Source organism: Globicephala melas, chromosome 18 (genome assembly GCF_963455315.2).
Source record: "Globicephala melas chromosome 18, mGloMel1.2, whole genome shotgun sequence".
NCBI lineage: Eukaryota > Metazoa > Chordata > Mammalia > Artiodactyla > Delphinidae > Globicephala > Globicephala melas.
In genome coordinates, this window is record NC_083331.1 from 25,371,839 (window position 1) to 25,387,794 (window position 15,956).

Here is a 15,956-nt window from a genome sequence, read left to right on the forward strand (position 1 = left end):
ATAGGCTCAGTAGTTGTGGCGCACGGGCTTAGTTGCTCCGCGTCATGTAGGATCTTCCCGGACCAGAGCTGGAACCCGTGTCCCCTGCATTGGCAGGTGGATTCTTAACCACTGTGCCACCAGGGAAGCCCTGTACTTGCAGTTTTTAAGATGGTCACACTAAAAAAAAAAGTCTGAAGGGACTTTGCAAACCGCAGGGACTCATGACAATGATTATCATCTTTCCTTCTTCCCAGGCACACCAACGATAACCATGGACTGGCTTTTCCCAGGTGACAGTCAAGTGGTCATGGTCACCAGCACACTGAGCCGCATTAAGGTAAGCTGGGGGCTGCCGCCATTTCCAGGGAAGATGCATAAGTAAGAGGAAACTTCTTTTTTCCATGTAGGTAATAAATCTTCTGTCTATTGACTTTTAAAAGTGTAGAACCAAATGTTCCTTTTGTCTTTTTAATATAAACCACCACCTTAACATTTGTTTTGCTTTACAGTTTACAAAGTCCTTCTAAAGTCATAAATCACTGGTGTCTCATGATAGCTCTTTGACTTAGTAGAATAGATTTCACTTTGACCCTCATTTACAGGTGTGGAAAATATGGCCCTGAGAAGTTAAATATATTTGCCCAAGATTCGTAGCTAGTAGTGGCAGAGCCCGGGACTGAATTCTGGTCTTCTCTTTCCTAATCTTTAAAATGAACACCTCCTCCCTGTAATTTTCTATAGCAGGCCAGGCTCCCCTTTGATGTCTTTAAAAGAAAGTTTCACTGTCTGACTCACTTCACTCAGTATGACAATCTCTATGTCCACCCATGTTGCTGCAAATGGAATTATTTCGTTCTTTTTTATGGCTGAGTAATAAAAGAAAAACAAATATCATGTGATATTGCCTATGTGTGGAATCTAAAAAAAATGGTACAAATGAACTTATCTACAAAACAGAAACAGAGTCACAGATGTAGAAAACAAACTTATGGTTACCAGGGGGAAAAAAGGGGAGGGATAAATTGGGAGACTGGGATTGACATATACACACTACTATATATAAAATAGATAACTAATAAGGACCTACTGTATAGCACAGGGAACTCTATTCAATGCTCTGTAATGACCTATATGGGAGAAGAATCTAAAAGAGTGTGTGTGTATATATATATATATATATATATATATATATATATATATATATACACACACACACAACTGAATTACTTTGCTGTATACCTGAAACTAATACAACATTGTAAGTCAAGTATACTCCAAAAATTTTTTTTTAATATTTCAAAATATTTTTTTAAATGTTTAGGAAATTCCTTTTATTTGGACTTATCACGGCCATCTGAAACCCCCCAGCCCCTTGTGCGGTCACAATAAATCAAACAAATAAATAACCGTCTCCATTGTTTTGTGGATTATTTCCCCAGGAGGCAGATGTTTACTTTTTCCAAATGAAAGCGCATTGTTGTCAGGAATATTTAAGAGGCTTAACCTGTCTCCTCTGGCATATGGCGCTGGCTTTTCATGATGAGGCTGGTTGTGTGCAGCAGCAGATGAAATTGCAAGCCTCTCTCTGAAACTTCATCAGTTAGAACTGCAGAATGTCACTGCTGCCCTAGGTGGGGGCTTGTCTGGGACTCTTCCACCGTGAAAGGGAAAAAAAAAGAAAGGCTGTTTCCTTTGGTAGCAAATACTTATATTTTAATGGGTATGATGTCATGAATTATTAAACTATCTTAACTTTAAAGCCCAGCTGAAAGAACACAGAGTGAAGAATGACCTTGAGACTCTTGAAAAATGGGATTGTTGACTGTGCCTGCAGACTCAAAGATGGATTTCTCCTTTAGTTTATATTTATGCAACTGTGAAACTTGGTCCTTTGTTCTCAGAGAAATCCTCTGTGCAGCCGTGTGGAGAAAGTTATTACATTCTAGTGCAGAAGAGCTGTAAAGTTTCTTTCCTCGTGTCTCCTGAAAACTAGAGGGCCAGGCGATCCTTGTGCTGGGGGGGATGGCCCTGAGGAATGAGATGCTGAATCTTTCAGAAAACGAAAGGAAACAGACAGGCATTGTGCTTTTAAAAAAAAGAGCCTAACATGAGGTTCTTATAAGGAATTTGTGCCTAACCCAGTCCTGTCACAATGCTCTCTTGTTTTGGCTGTAAGGTGAATCAAAGGAAATTAGGGTCCAGGAGGACGAAGATGATCTGTCGGTCCCACTGTAGTGTGACCACGTGACGTGCCCGCCAGCAACTCCGCATAACTAGCGCTGCTGCCCATGGAGGTCATGACGTGATGCAGGATAGGGTCTTTCAAAGCTTTGCGTTTAGCCATTCCTAGCTCATTCTCTGGCCACAGGTTGCTGGGCAAAACCACCGATGCTAAGAGTGGGATGAAGTGTCCTTGAGTCTTCCAACGGGTGCTGTGAAGCTGTGTCTACACCCACAGAGACCGGTGACTCAAGTCTCCTTCTCTTTCATCTTTGTAACAGGAGTTCAGTTAACAGTCTTTGTAGACAGGGAAGAAGTATTAGTGGGGAGGGCGGTGGAACCAGTATTTATTGAGAATCTATTAAATGTTTGGCTTTGCCTCATTATGATTCATCATGGAGCTGTGTGGTGTTATCCCCATTTTACAGGGAAGAAACGGAGGCTCAACGTGTAAGATTTTCAATACCATACAGTTTTTAACAGGGCTGGGCTTTACCTGAATCTAGATCTGCTGAACATCAGCAGTTTATGCAGATTCGCCAATCTTACTATGAGGTTTGGGTTTGACTGACTTTTGACTTTCTTCTTGTTTGTTTGTTTGAACTCTTTGGCCATATGCTGATGTCTTCTGTTTGTTCCTCCGGATCCCCTCTCCACCCTCCTCCACTCTGCTCTGTGACCTGGTAGACTGACCTGTCTTCACTGCTTCAAGGGTTACCCTGTTCTTGCGCTTACAGTTGCGTTTGGCCAACGTGAAACACAAACAGGGCATTGGAGGGCAGATAGGTGAGAAATGAGATTGGGGTGTTGATTTCCCCAGTTTTCTCTCTGTTGGGTTCTCTACTGAAGGCCAGGTGGCCCTCTCCATGCAATTCCCCTTTCTGTTTTTTTTTTTTTGTTGTTGAAATATATTTGCTGTACCATATCATATAAGTTACAGGTGTACAATATAGTGATTCACAAGTTTTAAAGGTTATACTCTATTTATAGTTATTGTAAAACATTAGCTATATGTCTCGTGTTGTACAATATATTCTTGTAGCTTATTTTATACCTAATAATTTGTACCTCTTACATCCCTACCCCTATATTTCCCCTCTCCTTTCCTTCTCCTTACTAGTAACCATTAGTTTGTTCTCTGTATCTGTGAATCTGCTTCTTTTTTTTGTTATATTCACTGGTTTGTTGTATTTTTTAGATTCCACATATACGTGATATTGTACAGTGTTTGTCTTTCTCTGTCTGACTTATTTCACTCAGCATTTCTGGGTTTTGATACCTGCTCCTTCCCCTTGTCCCTTCCGGCTTAGGGGTAACATTAGGTCACTAGCCCCTGGGTACTGCACAGTCCCTTGTGCTTTCCTAGATACTGCCCACACTTTTGTAAATTAGCCCCTCTATTAAGACAGTTGGATTGCTCAACATGAGTGTGCCATTTGTTACCTTCCGGGACCTTGACCGATACAGGTACACATCCTTTTAGTGCTATCATACTTAACGTTTTGCTGTTACACCCATTTTACCAGGAGGGAGATGATTTTTGTCTCCTCTTTTTTCCCTAAGGATTTCTTATTTATAATTTCCGGAAGGGCTATTTTATCATCTTTCATCTTCCTTTTGCCTTACTACTTGCTCTTTGAATTTTCCCTTTTCCCCTCAGATTGAGTCTGTAAGACCTGAAAAAGCCAGTTTCCATTCTTATTTTCCAAGACTGAGTTTTTTGGTCTTCAGAGTCTCAGCTCTATTCTTTTATTAACATTTCTTTGTGAAACCGTCAGTTGGATTGTCTTGAGAAAACAATGCACATTTTCTTACCTTCTAGGGAAAATGATTATTGCTCCAAAAAGGAGTGGAAATAATGAAAGTATGTTCAGTAAGTAACAGTAAAGACAATAAAAGGGGAAAAAGGCAGGAGATTCAGAATCAAGGTCAGTTTCCTCCATTGTTGGATTGCAGCGAGTATTTAATGGTCATAAAATCTTTTTCCTGTAAAATACATTTTATATTTAAACTGCAGCCATTTAAATGAGGGATTTTATGTCTGCACAGTCTTTATTGAGTATGAAGGATTTTAAAATGCTTTAGGTTTCATTTTTTTTTTTCCTTAAATTTTTTTGAGGTTTGGAAAGCCCATCCCATGCCTCCCGGGCTCCCAGACGTGAAGATGCAGAGCTGGGGAGTGTGGCTTTCACAGTTCCTTGCTTATGCTATTTAACCTTAGACCCCTGTTATTCGGGGCCTCTGTCTCCTGAATAAACAGTAAATCTTTCCTGATGGTGTGGCAGCTTTACGCTGTGGATTCAGGCCTATTTTCAGAGCAGCATGAGAGAGACTTTAATGCCTTTTCCCTCCTTTTACTGGTGATTTAGCCAGAGCCCGTGTCCGTCATCAGGGTACGGCTGGTGGTTCAGCCTGTGTCTGGTGGAGGGCAGGCCCGGTGCTGCAGTGGGCAGTGCTCGGATGATCAGTGTTCTGGTTCCAGGACAAGGCAGGGTTGACCGTGGGGTTACTTCATAGCTTGGCTTGAAATGGATTCATTCTTCTGTTGAAGGTTTACTGACTCATGTATTCCTGAGAACTTTGTCCCTGCATATTGAAAAATTTGTGATCTACTCCTGATCCTAAGATAAGATATCAAGACCTTGAGAGGTCCACCTTCTGCCGTAGGATCCTGCAAGGTGAAAGTTTGCTAGATTGATTTTAAGTCTGTTCATGGTGGGGGTGGTCTCAAGGTTCAAGGGCATGTTGACATTAGACATACCAGAAGGAAAAACTCAACTACAGAGCAATTACCTTTTTTTCTTGGTCATTGCTGACATTCGTGGGTTGAGCTGTTGGATTTGGATTATTCTTGGTCACGAGGATGGTACAGCAGAAACAAAAACCCTAAGCTTATAGTTTAGAAGTATTTGAAATCTGCATTCATACAGGCAATTATCTGCCAAGGGAAGTAGACTATTGTTGGTGGGGATCTGACCTATAGCAGGAGATGCCTTATAATCTATAAATATCTGCTCTTTGAGCTAGAATGAATTACCTGAAGAAGGCAGGCTCCACGTTTTAATCTTAGATTGCCAGAGCTGCATTTCCCACTGGGTTGTTACCAGCAGTTTTAAAAATCTCAATTTCCCCAGTGCATTGACCTGACCTGACTGTTCTTAGCCACAGCTTTAACTATGCTTTAAAAATAGCCTCGAAGCCAGAATAGCGGAGAAAGCATTTATTTAAACAACTATTTTTTCCCCCCATAATGTCATGTAGATCTAAGTCTTTTCTGTATCTTTCCACTACAATGGCAGCATATGGTCTATTGTTACAATCAGATATTCTTGTGGGAAGTAAGAAGCCCCTGGGTGAACAGAGAGGATATTATTGTTGACTCTAAAGCTGTTGTTTCCAGTCCTGAACTAAAGTTTTGTGCAGTTTCATTTTGAACAAACTCAAACCTTTCAGGAGGCTTCAACCGATAGGCTCTGATTTTTATTTTTGATAGTATTGACTAATGTTTACTCTGGGCTCCTGGAAATTGGCTAGGAGGACTTTCCGTGGAGGAGAAAATGTGGACAAATACGGTTAGTTTACTTAGTGCTAAAGGCATTGGCTGGTAAGGAAAGGTGATGACACAGTTCCTTAAGCCAAAAAGTCATGTTTTTTTCCTCTTGAAGTATGTATATTTGAAACCTTAGGAGAGGTTTGTGAAAAAGAAGAAAGCAAAAAAAAAGAAAAAGAAAAAAATAAGAGCAAGAGAGGTGACGGTAACAGAAAACAAAACTGCTAGGCCTAGGAGAAAATCACTTCATTAGAAGAAAACATTTTATTAAAATAATGAATTTTTACTACATGGAACGGAATAAAGAATTTCAGCGAGTAAACACACAGCGCACACATACTCGCTTGGACAAACACGCATACAAAGAAAAGAAGGAATGCGAAAGCAGAAGCAGGTCGGTGTGCTTTATAAATGTGGATTTGATTTTTGAGTTTTGAATTAATTAGATACCATGTTGAATTCCAAATGTGATAATTAAGCAAATTAATGCTGCAGTGTATTTATTAATGAGGCAAAATATGCTAATATGCTTTTGATAAAGAGCTCTTCTTCTGTCTTACCAAGGAATTGGCAAACATCTTTTATTTGGGGCCAGAGAGCTTATCTCAAGTGATGTACGAAAAAGGTTCTCAGCCATATGCTGTGAACAAATGTTGTAAATAGGGGTTAATGTCTAAAGTTTTGATATGTATAAGCCCCGATGCGATACATCAAGTCCCGTGACGCCCTGAGCCTGGTTTCTTCCATGCTCTTCGATGCCAGTATGAATACAGCAAAGCCCACTGCTTGCCGACATCATTATTATTAAGTGACATTCAACGTGAGGCAAACAGTGGCTGCTAACCGCCCAAACTGCTGGGTTCTTTTCGGCAGACTTGGTGTCTCCTTTGGTTTTCAGATGTTCAAACCTCCTAGCCCATGATCATTAGGGAACCCACATAGTGGTTTGAAAGTGACGCAGCAGAATTTCTCTTTCTGACCTTAACCTTGCTATTCAGAGCTCACAGTGTATCAGGAGACGAGCGAGAGACCCCATCTACCCAGGGGGAGCTGGCCATTAAAAACAAAATTTATGGAAATATGAAAAGAACTTTCGCCATGAGCATATGATTCTTTTAATCCTTTTAATCACATACTCCATGAAGGCGCAGCCTGTATAACTTTGATTCATTCCAGATATGATGTTTGCTAAATGAGTTTGGCTTTGCAGCCCCAGGCAGGACAGTTCTGATGGCTTTATATCAGAGGAGGAAGCCCCCGAGGTGTGTTTGAGTGGGGCAGCCCCGTGGTCAGCCCTTGGCTAGTGTTGGCTAGTGGGCACTGTCGAGGCGTGTCCTGTGGCAGGAAAGAGACTGCATATCAACTGTCAAGTGTCACAGAAAGTGACTGGAACAGTTAGGAATGCATTTGACCGCAAGTTGCAGAATACCTTACTAACAGTGGCTTCAGCAAAGAGGGAGTTCATTTTTCTCCCATAGAAAGCAGATCAGGGTAGGCGATTCACAGCCAAAACGTGTCTCAGCCATTTTGTCGGGGCTCTTTCCATCTTTCCACCGCATCATCTTAGCGGGTGTCTTTTGTCTGTGTGGGCACAAGATGACTGCTGCATCTCCAGGCATGATGTCTAGGATTCAGGCAGGAAGAAGAGGGAATGGTCAGCCAGTCTGTCCTTTTTGAAAAGTTTTCCCAGAAACCCCATCCAAAGACCTCCATTTACATCTCGTTAGTCAGAATTTTGTCACGTGGTCATTCTTAACTGGAAGGTCAGTAGGTGAGGTTGGATCAGGTAGCCGGTTTTGTTACCATTCTTTTCTTGGGCACCATGATCCTGGGGATGAAGCTGGACCCTGAGTTGACTGCCATTTCCAGGGTGCTCACATGAAAGTCTCGTTGCCTGGACACACGTGATATGAAACGGAAGTGCAGGTGATAAAGCAATTTTACTCTCCTCAAGTTCCTTCGTATGATCGAATCGTAACATGAGTGTGATTTGAGCATATTTGAAAATAAAACACTTACGGAAAAATTTTTTTGTACAACATACTTCTAAACAAATGCCAGTTACTGTATTTGGTTCTTGATTGGAAAATGCAAACCAGCAATCTGTTTCAAAGCCGAAGAAAAGCTGGCTGCTTTGAATGTACTGAATAATGGCACAGTACTGTATTGTTACGAGTAGATCAAGAGATTTTTCAAGGGTGCTTGGGAATATATTTGGTTTTCACCACACTGGCCAACTTTGGAACTTAACCCTTGAGTAAAATGTGATTCCATTGGATATTAATTAAAAGTAACAAACACACTAATATGTAGCAGGTACAATCGTGGACCGCAAACTCACCTATTTAAGCAATCTGGCTTGCTTTCTTTCCTCTGTCAGGTTTGTATCGCTACAGCACCAAGAGGTAGAGACTTCACTGGATTCACTTCTGAGTCTCCCCTCCCTTTCCTGGAATAGGGACTTACTTTGGGCTGGCGGGAGGAGGGGCTTTGTGTCGGGTCGCAGGAGTTGGGGGGGGCGTGCATCTGGTTCTGGGATGTCATCTACTCATACGCTTGCTAGGACGTGGTCATTCTAACTTGGTAACTTGTCATTTGTTCAGTTGGATCACTGCTGGGGATTTTGACTCTACCATATGCTTCCTGAGTCTGACTGTTAGCTGCTTTCAGGTCCTCCCTGGCATGTGGGCATGATGTTTGGTCTCCTAGCATGAGGCAGGGCCCTGGGGCTTTCTTGGGATGCCACGTGCGGGTGGATTTAAGCAGGGGTGAAGGACAGAGCCCTTGCAGAGGCTCAGAGATTTCTCAACCCTGTCTCTTCTTTTCCTTACCCAGCTGGGGCAAACCTTATCCAGCTCTCTCTCCAGAAAAATACTGGTTCTGAGGGATCACATTTTATTCCAAATCTTTTGTTTATGCCCCAAGTCCTAGGCTTTTGAAACTCAAAACCCTTTTCTCTCAAACTATGGCTCTCATTCTCTTCTGTGTCAGGACTTCCCTGAGGAAACAAAAACAGAATTGCTGTCTGCCTGAGCGGCAGAAAGTATGGCCACTCTGTATTGGAAATACTGGCGAGCATCAGTTAATGTTTCAAACGATTACCCATGCCTGACTCATATTCACTATAAGGAACTGGAAGAGCTGTGCCCAGATCCCCAAGGGCATCTCTCTTTGCCCCCCTGCCTGCTCCTACCGCCATCTTGGCTCCTGTACCCATGAAGCTCTCAGAGAGGACTGGGCAGACATGGCATTTCTTGATGGCAAGAAGCAGACATTTCTTCCTCTCACAAATTCGTAGGAGGCTTCCCTCAAAAGATTCACAAGAGCACTCGGCCACACCTACAGGCAGGCAAACAACACTTCCTATTTATGGGATGCTGATAAACAAGCACTAAAGGCTTAGCATCTTAGGTGGATGCAATAATTTAGTTAAAAAACTTTAGTGGGAACCTGGTCAACCTAACTGTGAGAGACGCCATGTTTCCCTCTTGGAGCCCGGTGAACGCTGGGAAAGGCTTTCAGGGCTGGGAGAGCATTGAAATGTGTCGTGGAAAAAAACACGTTCTTCAAGAGTTTGAAAGAGGTGAAGGGGTTTAGTGGACCAAAGGGAAGTATCCGAGATAGGATATACCAGTGCTGTAACTGGGAGAGAAATGAGGGGATTTGGCAGCCATGGAATGCTTCCCAGTCCCTCAAATTCACTACGGCAAAGAAACCAAGGCCTTAGGAAATTTTTAATTTTAATTTCTTTTAATTGTGGTAAAATATACATAACTTAAAATTTATCATTTTAGGAACCTGAAAAAGAATATGCATATACATACGTATATATGTTAACTGAATCAATTTGCTGTACACCTGAAACTAACACAACATTGTAAATCAACTATACTTTAATTAAAAAATATATACAATTTTTTTTATCATTTTAACCATTTTAAGTGCATGTCCTCAGTGGCATTAAGTGTATTCACATTGTTGTGCAACCATCCCCATCATCTAGCTCCAGAACTTCCTCATCGTCTCATATTGAAACTCTGCACCCATTAAAAATAACTTTCCATTCCATCCTCCCCTGGCCCTAGTAGCTGCTCTTCTAGATTCTGTCTGACTCATTTCACTTAATGTTTTCAAGGTTCATCCATGCTGTAGAGTGTGTCAGAATGTCCTTCTATTTTTAGGGCTGGATAATATTCCGCCGCATGTATATTCCACATTTTGTTTATCCGTTCATTTGTTGATAGACATCTGGGTTGTTTCCATCTTTTGGCTACTGTGAAAAGTGCTGCTGAGAATATGGGCACACAAATATCTTTCCATATTTTCAGTTCTTTCGGGTATATACCCAGAAGTAGAATTGTTAGATCGTATCATGCTTAAATTTTCAAGGATCCACTCTACGGTTTTCCACAGCGGCCGCGCCATTTCATGTTCCCACCAGCAGGTGCATAAATGTTCCAGTTTCCCCACAACCTCACCAGCACTTGTTATTTTCTGTTTTTTTTTCTTTTTTCTTTTTTGTAAATCCTAGCCATCCTAATGGGTGTGAAGTGTCTGTCACCTTACTGCGGTTTTGATTTGCAACATCCTAACGACGAGAGATGCTGAGCATCCTTTCATCGTGTTTATTGGCCATTCGTATATCTTCTGTTGAGCTGTATATCTTCTGCTGATGTTGAGTGAGCCTTAGAAATTTTACTCCCATACCACTCTCTTCTCCTTAATGAAATGTGGCCGTACGTTGATACGGTTGCCAGAAGGAGAGGGGTAACTCAAGAGGGCTGGGCGACTCCAGGAAGGGGGACCATCAAAGTGCTCATCGCACAGGATTACGTCCAACCTCCCATCATATGAAGCCTTTCCCACTGGGCCCCACCTGCCGGTCCAGTCTGATTTTCTGCCCCTGACAAACCCAGTGCTCCAGCACATTAATTTCCCTGCGGGTCCACAGATGCACAAAGAACTTTCACACCTCTAACCTTATTTTTCCATGAAGGCTCTCCTGACCCACCTCACATGTTCTCATGACACATCACTTATCCATTCATTCATTCTAGAAATATTCATTGAGCACATACTTGTTGCCAGGTACCAAGCACTGTGGCGGATACTTGGGATTCAACAGTGAATCAAGCAGTTGCTGCTTTTGAAGAACTCCTTGCCTAATGGGGGAAATGGGTAAGTTATCTGCCAATTATAATTCATTGTGCGTAAGTGCCAAGATGTAAGTAAAGAGGGTGAAGATTATCTTCTTGAGCTGAGGGCTGAGTCAGTATTTATGTGTTACTGTGAACATTCTCATCTTCTGCACATCAGATTCGAGCTTGTAGTTTACTACTTTTTTATCCCTTAACAGAACTGTTTGTAAACAGCCATTGGCTTCCAGAATGTACGGTTTCTTCTCACAACAAGCAGCATTCCAACCGGGAGATGGTTTCCCTTACACTGGGATACTTGAGGGCTGTCTGAAGACTGCAGTTCAGACTGCCTGTATTCAGGCGGGCATGTGGGTGCATCTGGGGACTTGTGGGCCTAGCCCTGCCCTGACTGGGCTTCCTGGGTGTGTGAGTGTTTGTGTGGGGATGGCCATGAAGAGTTATGGAACATCCACTGTCGATTCTGGCCTCGTGCACTGAATGTGGCACAAAGCAAGAGCTCAATAAATGTGTCTGGTTTTATTGGACTCTGTGTATCATGGAGGGTAATTTATCTCCTTTACCCACAATGAGTCACAGTGTAGGGTAGGCGGGAGTAGAGTCCTTCTAAAGGTTGAATCAACATATTAAATTTGATTCAGAAGAAGCATATGGCAAAGCATTTGTCTTTTGCTCTTTTGAAAAACAGGTGGTTTACCTGGGTTTTTGGTAGTCCTAGAGGAAAGTAAAAATGGGTCCTACTGAAAAAGTTAAAGGAAACTAATGCAGAAGCAGGAAACCTGAGGGAGAGGTGATGAAGAGGCCAGGTCGATTGTTACAGGGAGAGATTTACACTTGAATGCAGGGTTTAACTAGGGAGCAGGGAAGGGACCCTTCTGGGGATTACTGTGAAGGAAGAATCAACATAATATGGATTTTGACTGGGTAGGGAATGGAAAAAAAGAAAAAGGATTTGAGATATTGGTTTTAGGATTTAGAAGGGAGGATTTAATTTGGAAGATCAGGGATTTACTGTTAGATATAGTGACAATTAAACGTTGAATACAGGCAGTCTGAATTGCAAGCTTCACATGCTCCTCAAATACCCCAGCGTAAGGGAAACCACCTCCTAACTGGAATACTCCTTTGGTGGGAGAGGATGTGTATTATGGAAGTCGATGACTGTATATTAATGACTCTGTTTAGGACAAAATTCTCCTTTTAGCTCAAATCCGTTACTTAAAGGATTATTTATTCACAAGTTTGAAAGAGCTCTGTCCCTCCCTCTGTCAGGACTCTGCTGCCTTGGTGTCATCAGTTCCACCAGGCGGGATGAGAGACCATCAGCCTACTGAACAAATGATAAATCATCCCTAAATGCATATTGAACAGGGATTTGTGCTATCTCTTCGAACATAAGCACAACTCTTGTTGGGTCTGGCCTTCCTGGAGCCCGAGTCAGGGCACTTGTCCTCAGGAGGCTTGTGGGGCTAACCCCTCCCAGACCGGGCTGAGCACGTGTGAGTGTTTATGTGCGGATGGGCGTGAGGAGGTATGGAACCTTGGAAGAGCGCGTGCATCACAGATGCTGTGCCCTGTGCCGGTCCTCGGGGAAGGGAGCCCACTTATGTGAGTGAAGGGGGTCGGCACAGCCTGGCCAGTGTGCCTCCCTGAGTGATATCAAATTTGTACACCTCCGTCTCTCACCCTCACTGCTTAGAGCTGTTCCAGGTCTGTTATTCATGCAAAATCTTCTTGGCTGTGCCTGAGGGGAGAGAAAGACCTCGGTGAAATCCCAGGTCTGCCTTTTAACAGCCATGAGGTTTTGGGCAAGGTACTCGGATCTCTCCTTTGGTTTTTTAATTTGCAGAAGTGAGAGAGTAATATGCCCCTTCAGAATGTTATTGGGAGGAACGCGTAGGACAGTTTTTATAAAGTGCCTGGTACAAGGTGACACCCTTAATGGCTGGCACATAGTAGGTGATTTACAAAGGGGGAGTTGCAGTACTCACTAATAATGAGGGTGATGCCTCACAGGCACGCAAAAATGTAAAATGATTCTTTTTTTTAATACCTGAACTTAATTTCCTTTCTTTTTTCTTTTTTTAGGCCCCATTCATATTGTCAGGTAGTGGAAATTTCATCTCAGTCAATTCAGCGTCTTAGCCTACTTGCATCCTTGGAGAGGAGATCTGGTTACTGGCTGCTGTCATCTCTTGCCTCCTCCCTTCCCCCCCCCTTTCACAGTCCACAGCCCTCTGAGCTTCTGTCAGCAAAGATGGAGGCTGTTATTTTCTCCTCCCACCAGCACGGCCTCTCCAGATCTGTCTTTTACTTGGTTACTTCTGTGCTCTTCTTAGACACATGGAAGGTCTGGCTGTTCCCCGCATCACGCTGGAGCGAGGAAAGGCTCTCTCAGGTCTGGCTGCCTACAATCCCCACACCACCTTACCCCGTGTGTGCGCTTCATCAGAAAGGTCTTAAGGTAGAATCCCTGTGGGGGTCTTTATGGTACCCTTTGCACCAGTGCTTGCCTGGGGATGTGATGGGGATACACTCCAGGGTCTGCTGACCTTCGCTTCCCCTTCGTCTGCACACATTTTCTGTAGGAGTCCAGTGGGACAATAGCTTTCTCCTAAGCTTTAGGAATGCAGAAGTCTTTGCCTTAAACTCAGCGGTGAGTTTCATATTTGAAACTCCCAAATCAAGAATTGACTTTTTCTTTTTCTCAACATTTCTGCTGTGCCATCTCTTTCTTGAGGCACTAAGTGTTGGATGTCGAGTGTCTGCCTGGGGAGAGAGAGGTGGGTAGAGGGAACAAGGGTATTGCAGAGCATGAGAACCTTGGTTAAAATCTCAAGGTATTTTTCTACTGCACTGCTGTTATTACATCCATCCTCCATACAGTTTCAGCCCCATGGGGCTGAGTTGAAGATTGATTTGCTTCAATGTTGGAGCATCTGAGAATGATTCTCTTGGACCTGTTGTTGGCAAAGTAAAAAAAAAAAAAAAAAAAATTAAAGAAGTAGAGAGCGAAGCCAAGAAGAAAATCAGACACAACTTCTGGTCTATAAAGTGTTGGTTTAGTGTGGAGCTAAATGAAGCGCTGGCCACATTCTGCTTTTCAGTCTCCCAAAGGTCATGCCACTTTTCTTGATCCATTTTTCTATTTTCTTGTTCACAGTCCATCACTGGATGCTCTGCTGCCTAGGCAACAGCATTCGGGCCAGCTCTCAGCAACGTGGTACTCGAGAATGTTTCGAGCTCCACGCGTGGAGCGTTTTGTGCAACCTGCCATGTGCTCTTGGTCTTGTTGTCGGTGGAGAGTCTTGTGCCGACTCAGCGAAGCCATCAGATGCACTTGTGTATCTTCTTGGGTATAGGATCTGAGAGGAAAGAGTTTCTATATTTCAACGATGTCATCATCAACATCATCATGTTCAGGTGACCATACTGATGCCGGTGGCATCTCCCCGCATCCCCTTGCTTGTAAGTGTCTGATCAATGTGCTTTTGAACTGTGCTACGTTGTCATCTGGGCACTTGGGACCAAAAGCATCGACTTTCACCTGCAAGGCAACCACAGGAAAAATGCAGGAAACAACATTTGCGCGTCTGCACAGGATTCACCAGCTGTGCTAAAACAAGATAGGTAGAACTGAATTACGGAAGCAGTGCAAAAAGTCCACCACCACGACCCCCAGTTATAACAAGAGCTGCTATTTATGGAACAACTCTTTTGTGCCTGGTGCCATGCTAGACTCTTTACGTTCCGTTCTCCAATTTAATTTTCCCAACAAACCTAGAAGGCAGGCACTTTATAAATAGAAGAATGAGTTTAGAGAGATTAAGTGACTTGTCCCTGGCCACATAGAGAGTTAAGTGGAGCCAGAATTTGAACCCAGATCACTCTGACCTTGGAGCCCTCACCCCTAGGCTGGGATGGTGCCAGGTGGGCAGGCTTGCTGGGCATCTTATTGTTATCACCGAATCCCTAGCACTGGTCCTCACCTAGCACAACAGTAGGTGCACAATGTCCCTTAAAAGGAAACGATTGATTGCTCGTATTAGAAGTTAATGCTCTGTGCTTTGAAGCGTTTCCTTTCATCAGGGTCGTGAGGCAAAGTTACCTAATAGGCATAGGTCCTTCCCTTTCTGTGTTCCAAGAACCATTAATTCTCTCGCCAGCTCTCCAGTGTATCTCCACGCCACCCTCACTTTCTGGTGGGGCTCACCCTCGTCTTACATCAGGATGCCGAGATGGTTTCCGAACTCGTCTTCCTGATGCTTTTCTTATTTTCCTCTAATCCAGGCTCTACACAGTAGCCAATGTACTCTTTCTAATCTAGCAATCTGCTCACAACCCTGCAGGGATCTCCCACGTGCCTAGAACAACACTGGGCTCTTTCAGGTGGTCTTTGAGGCCCCTTATGAGCTGATGCCTCCTGTTTTTAGGGCCTCATTTCTCACACCCCTCCCCCCACCCCCACCCCGGGTTCCCGACTCTGAAACTTGAGCAGCATCTTTTGCCCACCTCCGAGCTTTTGCATGTGCTGGTCCCTCTCTTAGAACTCCACTCTCCTCTGCCGTTCGCCTGGCCAGCTTCTGTTCCTCCTCTAAAAAAAAACTTGGTTCGTGCGTCATTCCTTCTGGACAGCCTTCCCTGACCCCCTGAGCCTGGTGGAAGCCCCTTCTGTGCTCCCACAGTGCTCTGCACGTCCTGCATCAGAGTGATAACCATCCCAACTCATTTGCGCTTGTGTTCCCCTCCTTCCCCACCACACAGGAAGCTCTACCGTTAGCCGCAGTGTCCCGCTCCAAACCTGGCATCTTATCAACACTTAATGAATATTTGGCGAATAAACGGAGAGTTGTTTTTAACCTATTTCTTATAGCCATTTCTGAATGGGAAGAGCTTCCTGAAACCTCGGGCTTGGGATGTCATTATTCTTGGGGGCAACACTGCCAAGGCAATGAATTAGAAATGGCTTCAGAAGTCCTTGATACGATCCTTTAGGAACTGTGGGAAGGCCTTTGTTCGATGATGGAAATCTAAACATCTTCAAATTT

The 15,956-nt window shown here is 43.5% G+C and overlaps 1 long non-coding RNA gene across 1 annotated transcript in view; it reads left to right on the plus strand.

Annotated features, from left to right (window-relative positions):
* LOC132593852 (uncharacterized) overlaps window positions 1–15,350 on the plus strand; it is a 56,039-nt gene extending 40,689 nt beyond the window's left edge. Inside the window, exons 3-6 of the long non-coding RNA XR_009559788.1 lie at window positions 237–319; window positions 10,841–10,930; window positions 12,997–13,372; window positions 14,072–15,350. This is a non-coding gene — a long non-coding RNA (uncharacterized lncRNA). The remainder of the gene's footprint in view (window positions 1–236; window positions 320–10,840; window positions 10,931–12,996; window positions 13,373–14,071) is intronic.
* The last annotated feature ends 606 nt before the right edge of the window (window positions 15,351–15,956 follow it).